Consider the following 25,378-nt stretch of genomic DNA (forward strand, 5'->3'; position numbering starts at 1 on the left):
ACCGCCCGTCGTTTGCTTTTTCTCTGCTGTTCCTATAAAATTAATTAATTAACTAATTAATTGATTAAGGATGGAGAAGGAAGATCAAAAGTAGGGGAAAGGACTCTTTCCCATCTGACTGGTGATATTATTTGATCTAACTTTAAATTGCCATCTGAGATCATTTAATGAGAAAGCAAATATTTCACACTAGAACCAAAGAACCGACGGTAAATCTTATCTTTCCCTGGATCAGGCAAAGCTATATGAAACCGATCACTTGGCTTTTAATTTAAAAGGAAAGAGAAGAATTGAGCAAATATTTTAACTGTAGACTATTTGGACAGCTTTTATTAATAAAATCCATTCCTAAGCTTAACCTGGAGGCCAGACCTTAGGGACGGAAGCAAGACTAAAGCAGAGCCACTGTTTATTGGAATAATATTTCTAAACCTATTTGCTGTTCACAGACACAAACTGCAGTGAAGTCCTTGGGCTGCTTCCATTGGGAAGAGAGAGCGGCACTGAGACACGGTGACTCATTGTTTGTTGCTTTAGCAGTTTTGATGTATATTCTCACCAGTTAGCTTGCTCCCACTTGATTCCAAACTTCCCATCTTCTTTCTAATGAAAAAAAAATCATCTTTGAAAAATTGCTCACCATACTGCCTTCTCGGAGAGAAATCTCACAGTGTGGCCCTGATTGATTAACTTTTGTCAGTGCTGGATTTTGCTAAATTACCTCTGGGAGGCAGGCAGGGGAGAGAGAAGGAAAAATGCACACAGATATTAACTGGCAAAAGAGATCACTTCTCAGTGCATTACGAAATCAAGCTTTGGATTGCGTCCCAGCTCTGGGACTGCTGTGTGTATGTGCAGGTGTCTGGGTGTCTGAACCCAGGTGACCTGGCTATTCCTGGTTGTCAGTTTGACTATATGTGGAATGAACTACAATCCAGAATTAGTGATCCTAATCTAGAGCCTGGGAGATACAAGTTTCTGACCTGGATCATGGCATGGAGAGCTTGAGGCATAGTGGCTATGAATTCCAGAAGAAGATTAAGACAGGGAGATCTCTGAGTTCAAGGTCATCTAGGATTAAAGGCGTGGTGGCACACACCTTTAATCTGGGCTACACCTTCTGCTGGAGACCTACATTAAGGACATTGGAAGAAGGAAGATTTACTCTCTCTCTCCTTCGACTGCTTGCCTTGTGGGACTGAGCAGCTGTTAAATCCTTGGACTTCCATTCACAGCTCCTGCTGACCATTGTTGGGAGTTGGACTACAGACTGTAAGTCATCAATAAATTCCATTACTATATAGAGACTACCTAGAAGTTCTGTGACTCTAGAGAACCCTGACTAATACACCAGGGTTTTTCATATGTTATGCAGGTATTCTATCTCTCACACCTCTCGTGAAGGTCAGAGACCCCACTGGCTCTCTACTGGCTTCCAGAGATCTCATTCCAAGGCACTGAAGATATGCATACAAAGAGTCTCCTCAGTGCCCTATGATCAAAGAGGAAGAGAGTGGTTGTAGGGAGCTGATTGTTCCTGCGCCACCTCTTACAGAACAGCAGAAGCCTCTTGCCAGCTAGAGGGGCTGCCGTCTTGGGCAGAGAGGAGGTGGCAGGGGCGATGTGGTGACTCAGTCACAGCTACAAGGCAGAGACACACAAAGATACCTCTTAAGGGAAAAGCACCTGCACTTGCCTGTGAGGAGAGACCTAAGAGGGACCAGGGTTGGAGGCTGGAGTTGAACCCGCTGCCATTTTCTGCTCACAGTGGGTTCTTCTGACACTCCTTCAGCCGCAAAGGAGAAGCCGGAGTACTAAGCTTCTTTCCTTTGTGTTAGGGAGGCCAGCCGTTCATTCTTTCTAAAGTTAAAATAATGCATATATGCACGTATAACTCTATGTGCATCCTGTACACACATACATCAAAAGATAGAAGATGTTGAACATTAAATGCATTTTATATATTACCACATACTTAGATACTCTGTATTCAATAGACACTGAGCACAGTGTGTACATTTGTGTGTGTGCATTTCCAGATAGATCATTAACGTCTTTTCTTCAGCAGACGAGATCATAACTCAGCCTTTCTCAGCTGAGGCTATGTGAAAATTATTTCCCAAGGATGAATGTAATGAGCCAAGACTGCTCTGTGCATTTGCAATGATACTGGTTTTTAATTAACATGGGTCTAAGTGTCTGGAGTGATACCTGTCATTTTTAGCACTACCTTTGGAAGAAATGACCACTTGCATATTTCTCTGTGCATGTCTCCTTCCATAAATGGCCTTGGATATATATATATAGCTCCTTGTTTAGAAGGTAGAAAAGGTAAGTTCTAGGAATGGAAAAAGGCTAAGGAAAATACGTCACCTCTGATTGCCTCTGACAGCCTGCTTCTTCTCTTTCCTGGCTAGCTTCTCCCTTCTTCACCCCCCACCCCGTGCGCCCATCCCCCAAAGGCAGGAGAGCTTCCTGCTTGGACAGTGAAGCACCAGGATGGAGGTGGATCCGCAGTGTCTGAAAGTGCCTTTTGGAAGCATTCCAACTCCTCAGCTGGCAGTGAAGTGTGACTGACTTGTTCTCCTAGAGCGAGACTGGAGACCATCCACTCACATAAGCAATATAAAATGTACTCCACTTTATAGCATGTGCAAATGCAAGGTAATCAAAACACTGCAATGATAAAGGCTTGAGGAACTGCATGGAGATCGGATGCATTATTTATGCTTCGAGGGAGTAATGCTTCCTTTCTTGTTAAGCACTTGACTCTTGGCAACCCTGGATGGCTGGCAGTTTACAAGACTGAACTAATGTTTATCATTAGGAAAAAATCCTACCCGTTCCACATGATTTATGCAGTTGCTATGCACCAGGTACAAGCAGGGATTAAATAGAAGCACATATATTATGGCAGTTTAAAAATAATTCTGCTGGTGATCACGATGGCAGAAATGTTCTTGCCACCACACAAAGCCCCTGACCCCTCCCCAATGGCAGCTCATGTCTCTCACAGCAGAGCCAGCTGCCTACTGGTCCTAGACAGAAGGCAGCTATTAAATGTGCTGCATATTCTTCTGTCTATAGCGATTGGTTCAGAGATCAATCATACAGTTGGCAGTGCTTTGGAGGCTGCCATTCCCTTTTGAGTTCGCGATTGGTTCAGAGATCAATCATACAGTTGGCAGTGCTTTGGAGGCTGCCATTCCCTTTTGAGTTCAACTACAACCTCTGGGAAGCACCAGCCTGGAGGTTAGGAAGGCTAGAACCCAAGCAGCCTGCAGCAAATCAAGGAAGAGCAATTGAGTTCTAACAATAGTTTAAGCCACTAAATCTGTCCAAGCTGGAAGCCAGCCCAGCCCCTGGACCTTTTGGCTTTCTCTGCCCATAAATTTGTTGTTTGTCATAGCTTCCATGTGAAGCTATGGAAGAACTAATTAACTACAATGACAGTCACACAGAGAATGTGACCGTGTATTGGGGGAAGACAACGGGCTTTTGTGCCGAGGGAACTGCCATTAGGTACTAAGACCACGAAGCTCTCATGGGGACTCTGCTGTGGCAGTAAGAAGCGCACTGAAATGAAGGACCATCCTTTACTGACTCAACTCACTCTATCAACCAAGTCAAGATAAGTTTATGGCAATGGAGCCTGCCAAACAAAATCCACACAGGAGACATTAACCTCCTAGCCCTTCAGGCGTTAGGATAGGACGCTTTTCTGCTCTAGTTTAGAGACACTGGGCTCAACACACTGAAAAAGATAGACACTCCATTCAGACTAGCTAGTATAGTCACTAGAAGAATTATTGTTAGTACCTGCTCTAGAGGGTCCATGGAGCCTTAAAGCAATGAGCCAAAATGATGAAACAAGACAGTCTTGAGGCTGGGAGATGACTCAGCAGCTAAAAGCACTTGGTGCTGTTGAAGATGACAGTAGTGCAGTTCCCTGTCTCACAACAGGAGACTCAAACACCTGTACCTCTAGCTCCAGTGGATCTGATATTCTCCTCTGGCCTCCACTGGCACCCTCATGCAAGAGCACACACACACACACACACACACACACACACACACATACATGCACATAAATAAAAGCAAAAATAAATCTCAACAGAGGCAAAAGGCAGTCTTCAATGCACAGATATCAGATGCAAAGTCACATTTTCTAATGTAGATTGGCTGATGTGAAAGTAAACAGGACGTGTATGATTTGAGCAGCCACTGTGTTCCACCAAGTCATGTTCACAGACATACTCTGGGTTTCTAACTAAGATGAAGTATTATCCTATCTCTAGAACCCCCACCTCTGCCATATATCACATCCCTGAGGAACCCACTGGGGTTCAACAGAATATGTATTACGCTCTTTATTTCCTTAGTATTATTTATTTATTTATTTATTTATTTTTGAGACAGGGTCTCACTAGATAGCTCTGGCTGTCCTGGAGAGCTAGGATTGAAAGCCTGTACCTCTTGAGGTAAAGCTGACTAGAAGACCACCTGCCTACCAAATTCTTTACTAGGTGGATTATCCAAAGCCACCGGAAAAAAACAAAAAAACAAAACTGATGACTGTCTTCTCAGACACTAGAACTCTTTGGGTCCCCAATCCGCTGCAAAGTAGAAACTAGGACTCAATGTGAGGTCAGAGTGGGTGACTCTCTTTTAAGACTTTAGTAACTACTTTTACCCACCAGGTCACTGAAGACTGTGTCCTGTGGATACCAAAGGACTGTCACTGTGCCTTTAAAAATTCATGTTATTGAAGGTTCTCTCTAGAATTCCCTATATACCACCCACCTATTCAGACAGTAAGATTACATTTCCAGAGGATGGCTACAGAACTCTCTCTGGCAATGGCTGTGTGACTGCGACACTCCCATTTCAAGAACTAAAGACTAGTTTTCTAGCCCAATCCCATGAGACCAGGCAAACCTCCTGGCTGCTGTATTCCAAAAGAATAGGGAAAGAACACTGTGTAAGGCTCAGGTATAGTCGTAAGGATTAATTCTATGTCTGTCGAAATCCAGGTGTCTCGTGTGATTACTGTGAAAAGTCCCAAGCTGTGTGGAGAGGGTGAGACACCCTGTGGGTAGAAAGACAGAGAACTAGACATAGAACTGAAGGAATCACCTGCAATGATCTGTCCGGGCCAAGCTCCAGATGAGTCCACAAACAACCACTGCCTGCTTACATCTCCTTAAAATCAGATGAGGAAGCCACACAAGCTGGACCCACCTCAAGATGATGAAATACAATCAATTATTTTTGAAAGCTGCTAAAACTAGGGGAGGTTTTATTAGGAGCAGTAATGGACACAGGTCTTGGAACAGATAGCTAATTTACCAATCTAACTGCCCCTTGAGGTACAGCGGATGTGGTAGGTGTTTTTAAGATATTGAATTTCATATAATAGTACCATTATTAGTCAGGGTCCTTCATAACAAACAATTGAGGCCATTTATGGTTGAGCGGAGAAAAGCTTTTAGTAGGACAAAGTATAGTTCATGAGTCATCATAAGACCTGAAAACTGATCTATGGAAAAGCAAGAAAAAAAAACCCACTCAAAACTATGATCCCCAAATCTTTCTGGAGCAGAAGGTACTAACCCACTGCACAGGAATGATAGGGCACTCCACGTCCCTTGGTTTTGGGATCACTAATTTCCAATCTTCTATTGGTACCTCTGACAGACAGAGCCTGAAACACAAGCATCCATCCTGGCTATAAAGGAGACTGGAGAAATAAGTTGTCAAGTGTTTTAGATTTTTGCCTTCAAGAGTACTCATTGTCATCATCAACTTCATAAGAGATAGGAGTGAATTCTGTAAAGACAGAGTATGAAAATCCAGAAGCCAAAGCAACTTTCACTGCCACCAGAAACTGATAACTTACTATATAAGTTTATGCAACTATATGCATATATAGAAGAGGGAATATGTTTCATAGTGTGTCGGTTCTTGTGATGGTTTGTATATCCTTGGACCAGGGAGTGGCACCATCTGAAGGTGTGGCCTTGTTGGAATAGGTGTGACCTGGTTGGAATGGGTGTGTCACTGTGGGTGTGGGTATAAGATCCTCACCCTAGTTGCCTGGAGGTCAGTCTTCCACTAGCAGCCTTTGGATGAAGACATAGAACTCTCAGCTCCTCCTGCACCATGCCTGCCTGGATACTGCCATGCTCCCACCTTGATGATAATGGACTGAACCTCTGAACCTGTAAGCCAGCCCCAATTAAATGTTGTTTTTTATAAGACTTGCCTTGGTCATGGTGTCTGTTCACAGCAGTAAAACCCTAACTAATACAGTTCTCTACTATTAAAATCCCTTTGCAATAAATACAGCAGTATGCAAATTAGTATTAAGTTTGTCATCCATATTCCAGTTAATAAGGCTTATGGGAAAGATATGAAGCAGTGCATCCTCCTAAAGTCTCCGCAGATTTGTAGGTAGAAAGTGACACAAATAGTAACAGTCACAGTAAAACTATAAGCTCGTTAAAGGCAAGTTAAATTTGTAACAGGGAGAGATACTAAAGTAAACTTTTTCCTTTTTCTCTTAATTTTTTTTATTATTTAAACGCATTTTATACATCAAACATTAATAACATTGAGTATTTTGAGGATCAAATAATATATAAAAAAATCATTCAACTTTTATATTTAAATACTCTCATACCCTAAAAACATCATTAATGAATATTTAATAGTATCCACAACTGAGGATCCTATATCTAATGTTGAATCCTAAATTGTTTCAAAACATACAAAATATTCTTTGGGAGTTAAGCATAGTAAAAGAGCATAAAATATTAAAAATGAATCATTAAGAAATATATTCAAAAGCCCTTATATGATACGTACCTGACATAGTGAGAGAGAGTATTTAAAACACATTATATATCTGTGTAAATTGTCTAACAATCAGTTTACTTAAAAAAGATTATCAGTGTTTCTAGGAAAGAAATTATTTTATCAATTCCTTTGCCTTTATAATAGTAAGTATAATTTTAAAAATTTCAAAATAGCAAAAACCCTTTGAAGCTAAACATTAAGAAAATGCTAATTTCAAGCACAGTGAGAAAAATTATCAATAATATTTCCATGATGTTTGTAGAACATGATTTTAATATTTTCAACTGTTAACATTCAAAAAACAAAATAATTATTTTAAGATATATTTCATTGTTTTATCTCCTTTTCATTACTGATTTTATTTTATTTTTTTCTTAAAAAGTGAATGTACCTTGATGGAAGGGGAAGAAGGCATATACAGGATGATGAGGTAGGTGTTAAGAGCAAAGTATAAAATTTTGGGGGGAATCCACACAGTAAAGACCCTCAGGATGTAGGAGGGAGTCATGGTGAAATAAGGTGTGGATGGTGGGTGACCTCCTGGACAGCGCCATGTTCCCGTGCCCAATAGGATCTCCGGTGAAGGTTATGGTGGTCTGAATGAGCAATGTCTCCAAAAGTCTCTGTGTTTGAATACTTGATCCCCAGATTGTGGTACTGAGTGGGAGAGGATATGAAACTTTTGTGATGTGGAGCCTTGCTGGAGGAAGTACATCACTGGGAGGCTTTGAGAGTTTATAGCCTCACCCCACTTTCCGCTTGCTCTCTGCTTTCTGTATGTGCAGCTGAGATTCGACCTCTTAAATTTCCTCTCCTGCTATCATGCCTGCCACTTGCTGCTGTGGCCTTCACCACTGTTATTCTCTCTCTCTCTCTCTCTCTCTCTCTCTCTCTCTCTCTCTCTCTCTCTCTCTCTCTCTCTCTTTCTCTCTTCCCCCTCATCTGGAACCATAAGTCCAAATAAACTCATCCCTCCTTAAGTTCCCTTGAGCTATGGTATATATTGCAGAAAAAAGTAACTAACCCTGAAGTTGATACCAAGAGTGGGGTTGCCCTGGTGAATCTACTGCTATCATGGAGGCAACCATTAGCAGACTAATGAAGTCGAGAGGGATTTTCATGCGATGTTAGCATTATTTTGATATTTATTAAGTATTCAATATAGATCAACTAATGTTTACATAACCAGAATTTTGTCTATTTACGTATATAATTTCCTACAGACTCTGCAATCTGTGTGTTATTCTTGTTTTGGAAATGATGACATAGAAGCTCAGAGAATAAGAAAACAAGCACAGTCAAATGAAAGAAAGTATTAAATTGAGGTTTGATTTGTACAGTCGGGCTAGAAGACCAACGCTTTTCTCTCCCTCTGTTTGTGGAATGTTATTTATTAGGTAACCAAGTTCCATGAGGAAAGATTTAGAACTCTCAACTCCAATTTGGTAGAGAGACACTACCCTAGTAAAATGGAGTTAAGTAGTCAGGGTTGTCTCTAAGAGTAAAGGCTGGTCTGAGCTAGTTCTTCTCCAACATAGAGCTGGCTTCGTAAGTCCATGAGATGGCCGGATGAGAGGATTTTTCTGTTGGTGTTTTGTTTTGTATTTGTTTGTTTTATGTTTACTTGGTAGTTGAGATCAATTAATACTTTAGAATCTTATTTTCAAAAAAGTTTCTGATTTCTTTGCAGAATAACACCCCCACACACATACACACACACACACCCCACACACTTCTCATTGAGACCAAGAGAGAAGCTGAGACTTCTGCTAATTTCATTGCCTATGATCTGAAATTATGCATAGCACAATTAGCTTAGCAAATAAAAATGCTGAAGTGGAGGCCTGCCAAGGAATGGATTACGTTCAGTCTCTTGAGAGCAGAGGACTCTGCCAAATACTCTCCCCCTAACACTTAAACACTTAACACTCAGTGGATGGTGATTTCAGCACAGCCAGTCAAGCCAGGGACTGCATTTGGCCGAATGAATGAGAGGTGTCCATGTTAAATGTGCACAGGCTGACTGACCTCTTTGAGAACATTAACTTCTGGCCAGGTCTGTATTAAAGGGAAATTACTAACCACACTTTCCAATCACGTTATGGAGCTGAAACAAGATCACGGGGAGTCATCACCACTGGGCAAACCTGTTCTCTAGCAAACAAGACTAGTCACTCACTCTGTCTACACCTTCAGCATGGCACTAAATGGCCCACTCAGAGGCTGTGGGATTGATATGTCCTTCCTCTTCACTGAACTTGCCTGTGCTTTGAACAGTGGTGCTCACCGTGTGCACCAGACTCAGCAGCAGGCTTTCCTGGAACGTGATTGCTGGCCACAAGATTCTCTTGATTCTGCAAGTCTAGAGTAAATCAGAAGTTTGCATTTCTACAATTGCTCTGGTGTGGCCTCCACACAGTTACCTGAGAGAAGGCAGCCCCACTTTGTTCTGTGTGATGAATTCCAGGTCAACAGTCCTCAAGACTCTTCATAAATCAGTGGATCTTCAAAGAAATCATATTTCTCAAGAGCCATATTTTATGTGTGTGAACTACCTGTCCTAACGAAGTTCTTTAGGTTTGATTGTTTTGAAATACAGAGAAAAATCAAAACTAGTTTCAGTTTGTCAGAGAAGCACTTTGTCTTGAGTGTCAACAGGCTGACTGCTTAGATCATTTTTATATCTGTATGTGGATATGTGTACACATGTGTGCACATCTGTCTCTGTGTGTGAATGTATCTGTAGTGGCTATTCCTGGTTGTCAACTTGACTATATTTGGAATGAACTACAATCCAGAATTGGAATGCTCACCAGTGACCCTTATCTGGAGGCCTGGAGAGCCTTATCTGGATCTTGGTATGGAGATCTTGAGCCATAGTGGCTATGGATTCCAGAAGATTAAATCTCCGAGTTTAAGGAACACACCTTTAATCTGGGCTACACCTTCTGCTGGAGACAATATAAGGACATTGGAAGAAGGGAGTCTAGCTCTTGCTCCTTCGCCTGCTTGCTGCGTGAGACTGAGTAACTGCTAGATCCTTGGACTTCCATTCACAGCTGTGACTGAACCATTGTTGGGAATTGGGCTGTCGACTGTAAGTTATCAATAAATTCCTTTACTATCTAGAGACTATCCATAAGTTCTGTGACTCTAGAGAACCTTGACTAATACAGTATCTGTGTGTGCATTGTGTGTGCATGTATACATGTCTGTGTGTGAGTGTGCAAGTGTATGCATTTATACTTTATGTCTGTGAGTGTGCAACTGTGTGTGCATGTATACGTGTCTGTGTGTATGCATGTGTGTGTGCCTGTATATATGGCTATGTGCGTGTGTGTATGTGCATGTGTACATGTCTCTGTGTGTGTGATGGTATAGTATAGAATAGAGTTTATTCAGGGCATGCAGAGGGGAGTTAATAGGGTAGTAGAGGCAGAGAGAGGAGGAGGAGAGAGAGAGAAGTGAGAGAATAGAAAAGTAGAAGAGTAGAGGTCAGCCATGAGCATGTGGGGGGCGGGATGGGGAGAGAGGGGGAAAGGGAAGTAGGGAAAGAGCAAGAGAGGGACAAGAGACCAAGAGAGTGAGAAGGGGACAAGTAGCCCCTTTTATAGTGGGTCAGGTCTACCTGACTGCTGCCAGGTAACTAGGGTGGAGCTTAGACAGAATACTAACAGAGGTGGTCCAAAGTCTGGAGACAAATGTGTTTCTTCTGCTCCACTCCCCAGCCCTATATCCTTTCCCATCACCACTCCAGGCTAAAACCAGCTTTGATAAATGGAAAAGAGAAGGCTCCATGGGGGTGGGGAATGTGTGTCAAAAAATGACCAGGAAAGGAGTCTTGGAGATGGTACCCAGATCCCAGCAGCAAAATCTCCTTCGCTCCATCCGAAACGGCAAGGCTTTCCTTTCATGGTGGTTTTACTTGCAGGTCCTCTGCTGTCTTGCAGGAGAGTAGTTTTCTCCTTCAGACAAGCCTCCTACACATCTCTCCCATCCTCGAAGCCATCACCTACGCATCTGGAGGAGGCTATTTTTGTTCCAGGTTTGCTTGCTAGGAACTGCTATACTTCAGCGCGTGGAGTGCAGATGGAAAGAAAAACCAAACAAAACAAAGAATCCAGTCCCCTGCTTTGGTGATGATGGTGGAAAAAAATGAAAGGAGGACATGCCTAGCCAGGAGGCATCTCCAATGAGGCACAAGATGGAGAGAGGTTAGGTCCCACGTCCCACAGCTATGATGTAATGTTCCTTGGCCAAGATGCATTCTTCCAACGCAGAATCTGGTCTGATCGGGCCTACACATTCCATTCTATCTTCTAGAAATAAGTGGTGGCCAACATATGAAAGACAGAATAAACAAGCGGGGTACTTTTCAACAAGCCATAAGTGTTGCCTTTGTGGTCAGTTACAGTCAGAGTAATTGCGGGAGAAGGCTTTAAGGAAACAAAGTGAAGGGGGTTGGATTAAAAAAACCACTTTTCATTGATAAAGAGATTGAAGAGCTTCTAACATACACTGAGAAACAGGCAATGGCATCTCCAAACTTAAGAGAATGTGGTCTTAATGTTCTTCATACATTCATGGCATGGATAAAATAGAAATTATCCTGAGAATGAGTCAGCGGACAGCTGTCATTTCAGTAAACACTGTGAGCTTAACTGTTCTCCTCTCGGCAACATGGCCCATCATCTTGGAACATTTAAGGCAATACCCAGGGGAAGTTCAGAATGAGATAGAAAGTTACCTTCCAAAATAGGAGCTCTCCATCCCCAAACACCCCCACTGCCCTGAGATGATTGACAGCAACTCCCCCACACTTCACTTAGCTAAGGCGAGGGAAAGGAAAAGGGCCTGACAGAGATGAAGAAATAGTTTCTGATTTGGCTTGTGCTAGCTCTCTGGGATGCAACATCCCACCCAGCCTGACTGATCCCCAGTGAGGAAAGCATGAGACAAAGTTGATTTAAAAAAATGTACAAATGTAATCAAGATAGTTACTAGTTATCATTGAACTATACCCCCAGCCCGTCCTTTGCAGATTCTAGGCAAGTAAGTACCTGAACTTACCCAGGGGACTCAACATCTCCAAGATCAGAACAACCAACTTTGGGGCTCTTGGTATGGCACTGTGCTAGCTATCAGATATTCTTGCCAAAAAAAAAAAAAAAAAAAAAAAAAGTTTCACTCTAGTCAGTCCTGAGGTCTAGCTCAAAGTTCATAGGAAATGCACTGGTAAGGCACAAAGTTTTGTTCCTCCAGAAAGCAAACAGTCAAAACCAGATTGTAGCACCTTAACAAGACGGAGAGGGCTTTGGCTTTGCAGTGCTGCAATAGGATAGTAAAGAAGAAGGAGGAAGAGTCTACTCTGCATTAACACAGTATTGACACAGAGACCCACAAGTGATCAATGGGTAAAGAGTTCTAGATGTCCAAACACCCAGCCCTGAAAAGGATGTCTGTATAGAACCAACTCTTGCAAAGCTCACAAGGCTACACAGGAGAGAGGCAGGAAGGTCGTAAGAGCCAGAGGTGGGGACAACTCCAAGGAAACTGTTTTCTGGACACTGCATGGCAGGTGCATGAATGAACTCAGGGATTAAGATAGCATGCACAAAACCTGTGCAGACTCAAGCAGGGTGAAGGCCCAGCGTGGAGGAGGGGAGGTGGGCAAAGTGCCACCTTCAGCTGATGGCTATTGGCAATTGGTTGCTGCGAGGAGAGGAAAAGTCAGATTTCTTTCATGTTTCAATACCTGGTATGTTGATCAACACTCCAGGAAAGGCCTCATGCCCGGAGGTAGTACAACACAAACTGGAATGAGGGGGGTGGATGGTAAAAATGTTAAAATAGAGAGTTTCTTTAAAAAGATGTGTGCTGAGGTTTGCGGGAAGGAGACAAGATGCCTTCTCCTCTGAGCCCTTGGATGTCCAGGTTGCTTTGGCTTCCCCCCCCACCCCCCCAATGAGTAGCTCACCAGTTATTCAAAATCTAAGGGGCCACTTTATCAGGTACCCACGACTCTACAGAAGGCAGTGGAAGGGTAGGGTCAGGCAGGAGGCAAGGCAAATCCCCCATCCTGGGCTTGCTGTGCCCACTGGTGGGCACGGTGGCCAATGCCCTTGAGGAGTAAAGAGACTGATTCCTAAACAAGACTCCAGATGCTAATTTATTCCTCTTCCCTATGGGGACTACTGTCTTTCGAGATATATATAGCATGCTTTTGTCTGCTCCCTTGAAGGAAGCAGAAACCGGGGTGGGGGTGTAGTAGCAAGTGGCTGATCATTCTTGAGGGACAAACCTAGAGGGTGCTGAGTGACTTCCTTGGGAACCGGCTGGGCCTTGAGCTGTGTGACCTACTGTATTTCAGCTGACACCCAAAGACCGGCTGACTCCAAATTCAGTGTCGCATGGGGTCAATGGTCTCCTCACAGAAGCTGCAGCCTGGAAGTTATCAATGACTTCACTACTACCTATCCCGATGAATAGGGAAATGGATTTACTTGTGTGGCAAAATGTCCATTTTTTTTTTTTTTTTTTTTTTTTGCCTGCCAGTTGCTATATAAACCTATGTAGAAATACCAAATTGTTTCCAGGTGACTAAGTTCTTTGTCCTAATGCCTTGGGCAGATAAAAGAGCTCAGTATTCTCTACACAGATGCTTGACACAAATCAACACACACAACACAAACACACACACAACACACACACAAACAACACACACACACACAACACACACACACACAACACACACACACACACACACACACACACACACACACACACACACACACGACTTTCTATCTGCTCCAGCATGAGTCTCTGCAGGCCCAGGGCTGGCATGCAGCATACAACACAAAGGAAGGGCAGAGCCCTGGCCAGTGACAGCTGTGATTATCCAATGCCTGGTGTGCTTAGGACGGTTAGATTTACTTTTCTGAAGAAAAAAAAACATTCTAATAGCCTTGTAAGCTGTTCTGGCTCTTACAACAGGGTGGCACTGGATTTACAACGGGTTGAACCCCTAGCTCTCAGCTTATCCTACAGGTCTGGAAGACGGAGCAGAGGAGGGAAGTGTGAGAAAGAGCTCGGGCGAAAGGATATGACTGTGTAGAAGACAGAAGACGTGTATTTCAGGGTGTTGCAAAAGCCAAAACCAAGGGGGTGTGGGATTTATAAAGGAGCACGTTTTTAGAATATTTTTAATTCATCCTTCGACAATTTCCTACATGCATGCTGTGTACCTTTATCTTACCCAATCCAAATCCGTCCACGTCATTCAATAACACCCCCCATTTATCTCCTCTTCCTCCTTTTTAAAAAAGATGTATTTATTTATTTATTTATTTATTTATCTATTTAGTTATTTATTTATGAGTACACTGCAGCTGTCTTCAGACACACCAGAAAGAGGGCATCGAATCCCATTACAGATGGTTGTGAACCACCAAGTGGTTGCTGGGCATTGAACTCAGGACCTCTGGAAGAGCAATCAGTGCTCTTAGCCCCTAAACTATCTCTCCAGCCCCTCTCCTCCTCCTTCTTCCTATTTTTCCTCCCAAAAGTCACTGAGTCCAATTAATGTTGCCCCACTGCACTCGCACTCGCACGCGCGCACACGCACACACACACACACACACACACACACACACACACACACACACACACACAGTATCACCCATCTAGAACACTGGTGTGTGTCATCACACGATGAGGAAACATCATGAGTCCCCTGTTCAGATGCCCATTCACAGTGTCCTGGCTAAAATCTCTCAATCTAAATGATACAAAAGCCCCAGCCCTGAGAAAGAGACGTGGGCACAAAGTCCCATGTCTAACCAAGAAGCTATTTACGTGCTGGAAGAGAGAAAGTCAGTTTTCTCCAACTGGGTGTATCAATCACATTTCAGGCAGGTACCAACACAAAACAGACTCCATGTTTTTGTGTGATTTTTTTGTTTGTCTTGTTTAGTTTTTTTTTTTTTTAAGTTTGGGGTGTTTTGTTGTTGTTTTGTTTGTTTGTTTTTTGTCTTACTGACTCCTCTTTTTTTATTTTGTATATATTTTAGTTTTTGTTGCTGTTTTATCTTTTTTGAGAGAAAGAGAGAGAGAGCGAGCTGGAAAGTATGGAGTAGGGAGAGTAGGAAATGATCTGGGAGGAGTGGGGAGAGGAGACAAGTATGATCAAAATATATTGTATGAAAATATTTAAATAAATAAATAGATCAATGTGGTTATGAGAAAAAACATTAATCAAGAGTTATATGCAAAGCAACAAACATTTCCAGGTAGAGCAGAGAGAGAGGAAGAGGAAGAAGGAAGAAGGAAGGAAGGGTAGTATAGAAAAGCCCAAATGTATGATCTATTCTTCTTGGGATCTTGAGTGAAATGCCAACTATAAAGGCTTTAATTAGAACAAGTGTGACAGTTTGAATATGGTGACTGCTACTAGACAACAGTGTGGTGACAATGACAACTAAAGTCTCCGTGAGTCTGGCAATCCTGCTGTGGTTGCGTAGGTGACTCTCCTGGTGTTGCCTGCGACTGAGGTTTTCTGTCCCTTGGCTGGTAGCCAGAAGAACCCTGGCAGGGGATTCATCTGCATGGTCTCTGAGTGGCCTGTCCATTGGGGGGCAGCTTGCTGACTTGATGCCAGTGGCACAAACGCGATGGGAACATTGGCTTGAATCCCTCTTGGGCCTGCAGAGTCTGAAGCCCCCCGTGACAGAGGCGTGCATGTTCTTCATCTCTCTCCTGGGATTGGGATGTGAGCTTAGAAACCAAGTTATAAAGCATCTAGCAAAGCCACCAAGCTCAGAGCCTCCCGAGGAATCTTCTTCCAGGAAGTCCAGTTACTTTCTTGAAAAGATCACGGCTAGGCAGCAGGGGAACCGTGCTTATTCAATGCTTTAAAGGCCAGCAGTTGTAACAATGAAAACACAAGCGCCTGCTTTGTCTCAAAATCAGCAGCAGGAGAGCCTGACATTTACATGTATAAATCCAACCATGAAAATGCTCGGAGAAGAGATGCAATCATTTTTAATTTCAATCTTGGAATAAAGAAGACCTTTCTAAAGAAGACACAATACCTGGTGCTCCAAGCTGCTGACACATTTGTCTGTATAAATGTTAAAAAACAAACAGTCTTTGTGTCCAAAGCACTTGGAAGAAAAATCAAAGACAAACTACAAATGGAAACTAATAATAACAAAGCAGATGGTTGAGGCAAATATAATCACTAAGTAAATATGTTTTACTGATCAAAAAGAGATGGTTCCTGGGGAGCCAATGAGGCGGTGGATGGCGTACATACGGAGGTCAATCAGAATACGGAAAAGCATATCACTTATTACTCATAATAAAGCCTGTGTACACTAAAATTAAACAGATAACGTTTTGAGAGCATTAGCATCATTCTCGACTGGTAACATTCCCAAAGTTTGATAGGGACGGTTTGCCAAGGATATGGGGAAAGAGGCAGCTGTGAGGGATGCTAAGGAGCTGAAAAGGATGGACCTCTGAGGACCAGCAACAGCACCAGTTAACCCCTATGGCAGCGTGTGCTTGCCACCAGAAAGCTCCCCTCCTGGAATCTGCCCAATAGGTTCACTTCTACAGGTGTGTAAAGAAGTGGAAAGAAGACACAAATCCCAACATTGCCTGCAGTTAAAGTTTGGGCCAACATACAAACCCATCCTAGAACAGGGAGTAATTACTGGAGCACCTGTATAGGGAAACTTACAGATTACACAGATTTCAGAAACGACATGGGTGTGTGATCACGTAGGATCATATAATCACAGATGGAGAGAAAAACAAGATAGAACAAGTTCGTTTCATATGTGCCCTTTATGGTAAAATATATACAAAGATACTTCATGCTTATATAGAATCAAAATGCCATAGAAATATTTTAAAATATCAGTCATTATTTCTGGCTGGAAGTCTGGGTAAAACTATTCTCTGTAGCTCTGTAGACCAGGCTGGCCTCCAACTCACAGAGATCCAATTGTCTCTGCCTCCCCAGTGCTGGGATCAGAGGTGTGAGCCACCACTGCATGGCTAATTTGCCAAGTTTTCAATCTCACATCTGCTCACCTCTTTTGCTTTTTTTATAATCTATTTTTTAACTTTATAGGTATCAATAGGAGGTTGTTTCTTTTATGATAAAAAAACATTTATACGAAGTTCATCCTCCCGTATGTCAGGGTGGGGCACAGGGTAGGGTGTGGTATGCATTGCACAGCCAGATGGGGAGCTCTTTCTAGAGTATATAACATGGATATGTTCTTAAAGTTAAGCGATGCTGATCTGCCCAACTGTATATGGCGGCCAAGAATACAACAATTGCATCCTCCTCCAGTACTCAAACACATCACTGACACTTGCCCAGGAAGCACAGCATATGCAGGTAACTCTGTCGGACAGAGTATATTCCTTCAGCACAGCAGAATGGTGTGGGGTTTAGAGAGCAAGTTTGGGCATTGAGCTATGTGGGTCTGTCCACCAACTAGCTATGTGACTTTGGGCAAACTTATCTTTCCTCTGCCCTGGTTTCGCCATCTGTGACATAGATGAATTGGAGCCCAAATGGTACAATAGTATAATCCACACAAAACACTTAAGCTGTGGCTGTCAGGTAAGTTGGCAGCCAGTAAATTGCCTGTCAAGAGAGAGAGAGAGAAAGGAAAGAAAGAGAGAGAGAAAGGAAAGAAAGAGAGAAAGGAAAGAAAGAGAGAGAAAGGAAAGAAAGAGAGAGAGAAAGGAAAGAAAGAGAGAGAGAAAGGGAAGAAAGAGAGAGAAAGGAAAGAAAGGAAGAAAGGAAGGAAGGAAGGAAGGAAGGAAGGAAGGAAGGAAGGAACGAAGGAACGAAGGAACGAAGGAAGGAAGGGAGAAAGGGTGATTTTTGTGGGGTGGAGGTTGGGGGTAATGTGGTGTCTGACACTGGTCTGTGATTCTGGAGGTACAGTTCATTTGATTACTGTCCACCAGAGACTCATCCAGTTCAAGGAGGGAGAGGTCTTATGGTTTTCAGTTACAACATGAATCTTTTGATAGGAACTATAAAAATAACTTTTATTCTTGTCTTGTAATTGTCCTCTCAGAGGCTCAATGCCTCAGTCTGTTAACCTAGGCCTAGTCCTGGAAGCTTCTAGCCTCTGTACAATCTAATCTAGGCCTAGAATGTTTTCAGTCACTCAGTAAGTTTCTACTTACTGCTGAATCTGGCACTCAAGTCAACTCAGCTGTTTTGGCCCAAAACTCTTCTACTAGCTGACTGATTCAATATCATTTCTCTGGGCTTCTTCTACTTGACCTCAAACTAACTTTGGCAATCTGTTCTAATTTTCTGGCTCCTTCTCATCCTCTGGTTCCTTCTGTCTTTACCTGTCTCTAGCTTGTTTTCTCTTCAACCTGTCTCTGTAACAATCTCCCAGTAAAACTGTTCCCTCTCTTTCTCTCTCTTTGCTCTCTTAAATGGCTTCTCTTTCCTCTCTCTTTTCACGACAGTTGAGCATATCCAATTCTGTCAAATCCTTCTCTGATTCATCACTTTGTCTGCCACTCAATTAGAAATCACTATCAAACATGGGTGCTTCCTTCTACAAACTAACTTCACCTTCATTGTTTGGGATTGAAGGTGTGTACTAAGGGCATTGCCTGTATTCCAGCGAGAGCGATTAAAGGTGCTAAGAGCTGAGCCACACCACAACTAGTTTTTTTTTTTTCAATAAATAACACAACCCCAGGGTTCACAGTGTGATTTCCTCCAACATGGAAGTTTTGAAACATTAAACAATAATAAGAAATAGAACAAGTTTTGTATTTTCCTTTCTTAAAAGACATAATTTAAGGATGGCACTTGGAAGCTACTTTGGTCCCTTTATTCATCAATCATTTGGGAAGTTAAAATTTTGAAAGTGGTCTCTATGCTGAGAAGTGAACTATATGTGAGGTGGTAGATATGCCAATTACCCTGGTCTGATTACATTCTCTGAAGAGCTTTGGTGCCTGGTCTGCTTAGTGATTGATTTGGCATTCCAGTGGCCAACTGGATGTGTGGGATTTTGAGACTTCTTTTTCTTTTTTAAAGATTTATTTATTATATATATATGAGTACACTGTAATTGTACAAATGGTTGTTCATGTGGTTGTTGGGAATTGAATTTTTAGGACTTCTGCTCGCTCCAGTTGGCCCTGCTTGCTTGGTCCCTGCTCAGTCCAGCATAAAGATTTTGTTTATTATTGTAAGTAAGTACACTGTACCTGTCTTCAGACAGACCAGAAGAGGATGTCAGATCTCATTATGGGTGGTTGTGAGCCACCATGTGTTTGCTGGGATTTGAACTCAGGATCTTTGGAAGAGCAGTCAGTGCTCTTACCTGATGAGCCATCTCGCCAGCCCGAAACTTATTTTTCTAAGGCTCAAAGCTGGGCTACAAATTCTTAGCTATATTAAAGTCAGTTGTCATCAAGTAGTGTGGTCACCACTTTTAAAGAGGAATAAGACACCAACAACTTACTTGGATACAAAGGACCTTAGAACACACATGTCATGTCTACATATGGCTATGAACTGCTCAGTTGAGAAGTAATGGCACTTCTCTTGAGAAGTCTAGGAGAACTTTCAGACTCCCTTCATTATTGGTCTATCAGAATCACACTGAAAGGCAGTCAGCCCATAGTCCATCCCAAGGTTTTTGTTGTAGGCCCAGAGAATGGCAAGGGTGTCTGAGATCAGCAGGCACTCCCTCTTGTCAAGGGGCTCAGACTTTGATGTCTCAAGGATGGCATATATCTGAGGCTAGCCCAAAGGACAATCCCCATGACTTGAATACAACCAAAGAAGACTCAAATCATAAGCATTATCTTTCACCAGAAAACAGTGCCAAAGATCAAACTCAGATACTAGGCCATATGCACACAACAAGAGTGTGCCAAGCCCAGTTGTCCACATCTTTAAAACTTTGAGGTAAAATAACAGTGATGTCATGGGAGAGCTCAGAACTCTTATAAGCCACCAAAGAAAAGGCAAACTAATTCTTAAACCATGGCTTCCAATGCAGCTCATGGAATTCCAGTTATTTGAAAGTCAATAATACCAGTCTCATTCTGGTGGTTCGAATAGGAATGGCCCCTATAGATTCATGTGTTTGAATGCTTATCCCATAGGGAGTGACACTATTAGGAGGTGTGGCCTTGTTGGAGGAAGTGTGTTATTGTGGGGGTAGGCTATGAGGTCTCATATGCTTAAGCTAAACCCAGTGTGGCACACAGTCTCCTTCCTGCTGCTTGCAGATCCAGATGTAGAACTCTCAGCTCCTTTTCCAGCACCATGTCTACCTGCATACCACCATGATAATAATGGACTAAACCTTTGAACTGTAAGCCAGCCCCAATCAGGTGTTTTCCTGTATAAAAGGTGCTGTAGTCATGGTGTCTCTTCACATCAATAACATCCTAACTAACACACAGACCACAGCTCAATAAGACCCAGTGATTAATCTGAGTATGCCAATTTCTTATGATGTAGCCAGGTAAGAAGTGACCAAACCAAGAGGCATGTTAACAAATAAACCTGCAAAGGATAGATATATCTCTTCCTCTGACCAGCAGCAGGTACACAGCTAGCCAATTCTTTGAAAATAAGGCTCTGAAGGTTTAGCATTTGCAAATTTAGTGCGTCTCTTACTGCCGCAGACTGCTGTGACAAGAGGCTAACAAGAATAACCCAAACTGTAGTGAAGTCTTATAGAGTGAACAAAGGTCAGGTTTATTATAGAACCTGCTGAGATTTCATCAATGGTGCCAACATTTCTTATATTTAGAAACTGCTTCCCCTCTGCCTTGTACCTTGTCAGTCTTGTCAATCAGTGACTGCTGGCAGCCACTGGAGGATCTGACATGGGCCCTCGCCTCTTGGACTCAGTCTGCTTGCCAATCCCCTGCCCCAACTCCTGAGCTCAGGCGCTGAACTTCACCGCTCACATAAGTGATTCACTCATGTAAGCATTTCCTTATCTTTGCATGCTCTTGGGCATCACAGAAACGGTAGAGATGTATTTTTAATACAATTCTCTGTGAACTAATGCATATCCTACGTTCTTGCTTTTTAAAATGAAAGTCTGCATAAGATCTATTTTCAAAATCAGGCCTAGCAGCACATTCTAATAACCCCAGCACCAATGAAGTGAACTGCTAGCCAGAGAAGAGGAGGGCAAAATCCTGTGTTCCTATGGAAGGAGAAGTCATAGCCAGAAGTAGCAATGAAAAGAGACTTGTACGGGAAATGAATGAGTTCCTCACTCAGCATATTGTTTCTTTTTCAGATCCAAGTGGAGGTTAACAGGGCTATGAGTCAGACCCTTCATGAAGCTACTTGAGCCCCTCCCCCTCTCCCAAGGAAAACAAGAGTCAATAAACTCTGTGTGTCACGCAGCTTCTCCTACAGACTAAGTCAGCTGTGTGTAACGGGAATCTCTCCACAATCCCATTACCATTTGATAGCTCTTGAAAGAAGGCCGGTGGCCTTGGTATTGCTGTCCACATCTCCAGCTCTGAGTGCTTTCTTCGATGAACTCAGTTGCAGAAAGCCACCTTGACCAAGGTTATGCTCTTCCCAGAGGGGACCTACATCCAGTGCAGAGTAAAAGAGTTGTTCAGTATGAAGACCTGGCCAAAGCACCCAATCAGAGACAACTACGACAGGCTTTTGATGCCTTGCCGCTCCCTCAGGTTCCACTGAGGCTGTGGACCTGCAGAGTCCCTCAGATCCTCCTCTGTCTTTTCCAGGGCTGTTGGCCTCAGGGATGAGCCCTAGTGAATACTCTTTATAATGTCCACTTCAGTCCACTTAGAGAATACAGCCTAAAATAATGGTCTGCACAGACTATGGCCATATGAACACTATCCTATCCAAGGAAAGGGTATTCATTTATTGTATAGAACCTAGGACACCAGGCTAAACTGGTTGTTATTCCAGCATCTGCTGTGTTTGTGGCACCAATATCAGCAGGAATGACTGCATGTTATCGGTTCAAACAAGGAATATGCAGTAGTTATACATTGCCACCCATTCTTCATTGGAGGTATGCCAGATTTTAAAGATGACCGACTCCCTGCTTCCGTGTCTTTAATAATGTGACTCAGACAGACTCCCATCAAGAGCTGGGATGTCCCACGAACCTGTGTCTTGGTCAATAGAATGTCATATATTCATGGAATGTCAGTTCCAAGTTTGGCCTTGAAGGAACTCTTTTCTCCAGGGTCCTTATGCAGATATGATGTGGAAGAGACTAAGCGATCTGCTGGACAGCACATGGGCCATGAAAAACAGTGATGAACCAAGCATGTAGAAGATGCCACAGTTCTCAGAAATCCAGCAGACCATCAGCTGAGCCTGGCCCATCTTAACTGCTGATCCACAGAACTGTCAACCACAGAAATAGCTGCTGTGCTACACCACAAGGTTTGGGGGCAGTTAATTATACAGCAAACACTATCTGAGAGAGTAGTGTGTGGTTAATTCCAGGACTGACTCTATGAGAACAAGTGTTTGGTCCATTTGTAAAGCCTAAGAATCAATATTTTCCACTTCTGTCTTCAATCTTTCAATTTCCAAGGCAGATGTCCAGTACAATGGTTTTGAGTAGATAGGAAGAATTGACATTCTATGCAAGTGTAATTGGAATGCTACTTTAAAAACAGCTCAAGCAATGGCTTAATAGACTAAGTACCATAAAAAAATAGTCAAGTGGAAGTCTGGGAATCAACAGTTTGAAAATCTCCACATAGTACATCATTTAATGTTCTATGTCTCATAGACATGCAAATGGGGGATTCTAGGAGCTGCAGAGATGGTTTAGTGGTTGGAAGCATTGTTCTGCATTTCCAGAGGACCAGAATTCTGTTCATCGTATCCATGTTAGGAGGCTCACAATCATTTGTAACTCCAGCTCATGGGGATCAGACACCTGTGCCCTCCGCAGATGATCGCATTGACATGTGCATACTCGAATGCAGACACACACCTGTGCGTAATTAATTATAAAAATAAGTACATTTTTTAAAGTGGAGAATTCCCGAAGTCATTCTTATTCGTCGTTGTCTTCTTCTTTTCTTCTTCTTCTTCTTCTTCTTCTTCTTCTTCTTCTTCTTCTTCTTCTTCTTCTTCTTCTTCTTCTTCTTCTTCTTCTTCTTCTTCTTCTTCTCTTCTTTTTAGAAAGGGTTTCTCTGTATAGCCCTGGCTGTCTTGGAACTCACTTTGTAGACCAGGCTGGCCTCGAACTCAGAAATCTGCCTGCCTCTGCCTCCAGAGTGCTGGGATTAAAAGTCTGCACCACCACGCCCGGCTCTCTCTCTTTCTCTGCTTCTTATAGCTAGTGAAAGGAGATAGGTGGCAGGAGGATGGGCCTTCAAGTAGAAGGAGGAGGAAGTGAGGCAGGAGGGAAGGAAAGAAGAATGGAAAAATAAATAGTCTTAGCTTATTAAAAAACAACCTTCTGGACACAGCTCTGCAACCTGTTTCTGTATCTAGTGCTAAGAAGTCACTGGCTCTATAGCCATTTCCTAGAAAAGCCACCCTGGGTACCGGCCCAGGTCTTGACGTAAACCCCTTTGCTGCTGTTGTGACCTGCCCAGATAATTGGCACGAAGCAGCTGTTTCCACCTGCAGACTGAAGCCATGTTTCTTTAATCTCATGCCCTGGCGGTTTGCTGAGTCATAGGCCAGCCTCAGAAATCAGAATCACCTCACCCTCACTCTTCAAAGCAAAACGACTCCCAGTTCAACACAAGTTCAAGCAGCCCCTGTAAAAGCTTTTGATGTCTTGATACCGTTTGCTTTTCCAAACAGGACGCTTACGATCATCAGCATTTGAGGCTATCCGGCCAGCAGCAGCCAGCAGGGGCAGCAACTACACTGGAGCTGTTACCTGCCTCAGAGAACGATGTTCATTCTTTGATTATTGTGTAAACACTCAGAGCCCTCTGTGAGTGCAGCTGGCCCTGGGCAGGCGTATGTAATTAGCATGTATCAGCTATCACTGAACTCAGACCATCCTATGAGCCAATCTTATGAAATCTTTCTAATTGGGGTCTTGACCTCTCAGTAAAGTCCACATATTAGCACAAGACCAAGGACTTCATCTCAGTGCCATCTCAGTGCCATGACTGTTTTGCTTAGAGGTAGATGAGCATATGAATTATGGTGGTTTAATACTCACTAGCACCTAGAGAAACACTGTTGCACTTCTAAATAATTTCCTTGTGGCTGTTTCTACTCCAGCTGACTCGTGTGTGTGTGTGTGTGTGTGTGTGTGTGTGTGTGTGTATTCATGTATACATATTAAAAATATATCGCTAATAAGGGAATTATTAACATCAATTATTAACTATTAAATTTAATAATCAAATCAATTTATCAATGAACACATTATTAATTATTAATAAATTCATGTGTGTATGTTACTAATGTATTATTAATAAATATAGGGTTGTTGGTAAGGTAGAGAGTTGCAGCTGTGGCCAGGCTTGTGTATTTCCATGGCATATTTACATCCCTCTCTTTTTGAGCTAGAATCTGGTCAAGATGAACATTAAGTGTGGTCTTCAAGGTGAATGTCTCCAAGGGAACGCCACAGCATATGGGCATGGGTGTGTGTGTACAGGAGAGGCGCCCCAGTGGATTTGTGGCAGTGCCGTGTCATATCAGAGGATACAGGCTTGAGTCCCTCTGATTCATCCAACAGATCTTCATGTGTTCCTGCAGGGAATGAATGTGTAAGCAGCCAGTGACCCTGTAAAAACTGTAGCTGGTGATTAATGAACTGAAGATGAGGTCAGCTCATGATCAGGTCACACATTTCCAAGCATTATTTACTGTATATTGTAAAATTAAGCCTCTGGCTCCTGCAATTGTAACTTCTGAAGTCAGTAAGGTATGGATGCTTGCTTATAAGATGTAGTTACGTTTTTAGATGTTTTCATAAGAAAGCCAATTTGTGTATTTGAACATTCAGATGCTTAAGCATTTATTTATTTATTTTTGGGTTTTGTTTTTTTTTTTTTGTTTTTTTTTTTTTTTTTTTTTATGACAGGGTTTCTCTGTATAGCCTTGGCTGTCCTGGAACTCACTTTGTAGACCAGGCTGGCCTCGAACTCAGAAATCCGCCTGCCTCTGCCTCCTGAACATTTATTTTTAAGAAGTGAAAAAAATCAGGTGCACTATGGAAGAAATGTAAATGCAAGATTTAAGACTAAATAGATATAGAACAACATAAGGAAAGAGAAAAAAAACCCCACTATACAGGACTCACAACTTGGTTCAGTGATTTGTTGTTGTTGTTGTTTCAGTTTTTTGAGACGGTTTCTTTGTGTTTGCCTTGGCTGTCCTGGAACTCACTCTGTAGACCAGGCTGGCCTTGAACTCAGAAATCTGCCTGCCTCTGCCTCCCAAGTGCTGGGATTAAAGGCGTGTGTCCAACTTCTGGCTGGTTCAGTGTTTAAAGGTGTTTGCAGC

General features: G+C 42.6%; 1 long non-coding RNA gene and 1 other non-coding gene across 2 annotated transcripts in view; one reads left to right on the forward strand and one right to left on the reverse strand.

The window, feature by feature from the left end:
* Gm4107 overlaps positions 1-25,378 on the reverse strand; it is a 139,603-nt gene that overhangs the window by 6,120 nt on the left and 108,105 nt on the right. The window lies entirely within an intron of this gene.
* Positions 43-23,519, forward strand: Gm32339. The gene is made up of 3 exons (XR_001782501.2): positions 43-2,664; positions 7,241-7,288; positions 21,189-23,519. It is a non-coding gene; the product is annotated as a predicted gene, 32339 (long non-coding RNA).

The sequence above is a fragment of the Mus musculus genome, chromosome 18 (assembly GCF_000001635.26).
Source record: "Mus musculus strain C57BL/6J chromosome 18, GRCm38.p6 C57BL/6J".
NCBI lineage: Eukaryota > Metazoa > Chordata > Mammalia > Rodentia > Muridae > Mus > Mus musculus.